The 3,431-nt window shown below is 41.9% G+C and overlaps 1 pseudogene; it reads left to right on the top strand.

Moving 5' to 3' along the window:
* The first annotated feature begins 1,969 nt into the window (after nucleotides 1-1,969).
* Nucleotides 1,970-2,088, top strand: LOC135052620 (5S ribosomal RNA; annotated as a pseudogene).
* Nucleotides 2,089-3,431: the final 1,343 nt, after the last annotated feature.

The following is a 3,431-nucleotide window of genomic DNA, read 5'->3' as shown; positions in this document are numbered from 1 at the left end:
TTTTCCTCCCCTGTCATCTATTCATTCCATTTAATTTTCCATTTTTTATTTCTCTTACCCTTACCGTGTTTATCACACACTCTATATATAGGACTAGGGTTCTCACCTCAGCCCGCATCCCCATGGCCTCCACAACCCATCCATTATTTCTGATGTTATGTGCCATTCATATTTCTACTTACCTCTATGTGTGCCACAAACCTTTATTATCCCATTAAGTAGCATTATTTTATCCTTATTAGCCAATCAACACACCTTCCCACCTTCCCAATGCTGTTGCCACACTCCCCTGCCCTTCTCATATCTTGTTCTATTTTTCCTCCTGACTCCCCTCCTCTTGAACATGCAGAACTTTTTGTTTGTTTCCTCACTCTGCCTTAACGGCAATTAATCCCGGATTATTTTATCCATGGGGTGCGTTATAGTCTAGATCCCACATTCATCTACACCCAGATGCACAGTAATGGTGTTCCACCTAAGTACACTCTAACCTAATAAACTTAGTTTTCGTATTTTTGTTCTAATAACTCCTGGCAAGCTATTCCCTTCTCCAACATGGCGCCACGGCAGTCCTTTCCGTGACCCTGTTTTCGTCACCTGATTGGGCTTGTGTATTACCCATATACACTCACGGGAGCACACTCACTCCCACTTTCCACATTCCGCCCACAGATAATTGGTCAAGGCGCATCCACGCTCCGATTGGCCATGGCGTACTGCACTCCCGTCCCCATTGGCCCCAAGCGCCTATGGGATTTTCCAAACCTTCCGCCCATATGTTTTATAAAGTTGGTAACCTCGGTTTTATATTCCAGCAAGTCCTGTCCCTAACAGCAACGCTCGGGTGCTCAACAAGTTCACTTAACCTAAATATACCTTATTCCCACTAACTCCTATTATCATATGTTTTGCAACCTGATGCAATCCTGGCAATCCCATTTCCAACATGGCGCCACCACTCCTCCCCGTGACCAGGTTTCCCTCACTGCTTAGGCCACATGGGCATTTCCCTTACGCATGCTCGAGAGCGCCTTCTCCATTGCTCCCAGTCCGCCCACATGCCACTGTCATCAGGCGCACCCATGCACTGATTGGCTGGGATGCGCCACACCCATGTTCTAATTGGCCTCATGCTCCTCAATGGGAACCTCCGACACTCCCGCCCCCATGCCTAATTAGACACGAACAGCCCATTGGCTGCTACCTATGCTAGCAGGGGTTTTAAACCCCATATGCAGTATCAGCTGTGAGATCCCGGAAGTGAACAAGCCCAACGGGCGAAACGCGTTTTCCACGGACCTTACAATGGGACCTTTCCATGGAGGATCGTTTGTTACCACCTGTCTCCTGAATTTGACACTACGAGTATCATTTTATTTATCTTTAACAAAGGTTTGAATAACCACTGTTATATGTGCTTATCGCATTGGGTACACTAATGATTACTGCATACTATGCAGCTGGGATTTTCTGTGCATATTACAGCCTAGTAATCCTACAGATTGCAGGTTAGACCTGTTCTTTGCACAATGCTCCATTATAATTGTTTACACAGTGTGTTATACTCCACAAGTTGGTTTCATCCTTTACCCAAAGTAATGATTTTCTGCTACTGTACTCACAAGTGTTTTTTCACCAAAGGAATGTATATGTGATTTATATTTGGATTTACAAATCTACCTGATGCTCCATATTTGTGATTTGGTTTCTTTAGTTCTCCTCGGGGATACTAACCAATAGCCGAATCCTAATTAGTGTAAAATCCTTTTGAACATTTTTTCTTCTCTTTTCCATTGCTCACTATTTTTCCGTGGACTCTCATCCACGATCCAGGGTGTACTACGTCACCGAGTGCCAATTGTTTCACCTTGCCTAACGTGGAAAGCAGATCCACATATTACATGGCTTTATCGTTCTAATCTCCCTATTTTACCATTCCTATATAGGTGCACTCATTGGTAGATAGCCTCTCTACTATCATACCACGCTGCTAATGCCCAATCTCGTCCGATCTTGGAAGCCAAACAGCGTCGGGCCGGGTTAGTACCTTGAGGGGAGACTCCCTGGGAATACCCGGTGTTGTAGAGTAGGGACTATTCCCCTTCCTTTGAAGGGTGGACACAAACAGCAGTATCACCACTATTTGTTATTTTCTTTCTAATTTTTTCTTTACTTTCACCAGCGTTCAAGTCACGCTAATATATACATCTCTAATTTGTGCAATATGGATTAATGGGTGAATAGCAAACTGTCTAGTATTGACCCAAACTAAGTGGTCCTCTAAGACACAATACTGACCTCCCAGGTTGGTCTCATTAATACAGAATATCTGTACTGGTCAGGAGAAACGGGTGTCAGACTATGAGGTGTCTGCAGCCTTTCTAATCCTTCTCGTGTGATTAACAGACCAGAACATTTTTAAATATTTTCTCACACTTTTCTTATTTTCACACCTTTCTTTGGATCGCAGAGGGGTAACATTTTAAATAAATTTTTGATTAATAAACATATATTTTAACCTTCCTTTGATTCTCAACTGAAGAATATTTCTTCTTTTCTTAAGAGTGCGCCCACACAAGAGCTTTCTCTCTCTCCCCTTGTCAGTACTTGTACTTTCTAGCTCTGGGCACACCACCAATAAGGACTACAATTGAAAGGCCTCAATTTCCTTTCCAGCAATTATAATTGTCCACTTTTGTTTTTTTACAATTTGTTGCAATTTATCACATACCAGTGCCCGGTTGCTCTTCCTTTTGATGGTTAATCAAAGACCCAGATTGGGGTAGTGGAGGAGTGGGATGTGGTGCCCCTGGATTGTCTGAGCTGGATGGCTTTAGTGTGGCATACCCTTACACTTTATTAACACTTATCACATACTAATTTCTTTAACACTAATTTTTATTTTAATTACATCTCATTTTTGTATCACTTTTTCTATAGCTTCAGCTTCTTAACACTAATCTGTTAACATTATAGTTTTTTCACTGGTATGCTGCCCTGGGCTGTCTTGCTTATGCTGATTTTTGGGGTGCCATGCCCTGCACCTAGATATAGTGCTAGGAACCCCCAATATATACAGAGAGGCTTTGACGAGGTTCGGGGGCTTACACATACATTTGCGCAGATATATGTAACCAAGATCTCTGAATTCTAAGATATTGTATGGGATTTAAATCTGGTTAATGCTATTATTCAGGGTGCTGGGGGAAACAAAATGTGTTGGGTTTTTTTCATATGAGACTGCACTTAGCTGCAGAGAACATCTCATTACTGTTATCTGTTTCACTACAAGTCTTAAAACTGTCAGTACAGAGACAATATTTTACCTAATTTAATAAGATATACAGGAATTTACCATTATACATACCCACAGGTGAATCATCTCTTATTCCAGAATATAATCTCAGAATCCCTTTTTAGAAACATTTCAT

This window comes from Pseudophryne corroboree, chromosome 2 (genome assembly GCF_028390025.1).
Source record: "Pseudophryne corroboree isolate aPseCor3 chromosome 2, aPseCor3.hap2, whole genome shotgun sequence".
Lineage (NCBI taxonomy): Eukaryota > Metazoa > Chordata > Amphibia > Anura > Myobatrachidae > Pseudophryne > Pseudophryne corroboree.
Note: the sequence above shows the minus strand (reverse complement) of the source record. Positions and strands in the feature narration are given on the sequence as shown.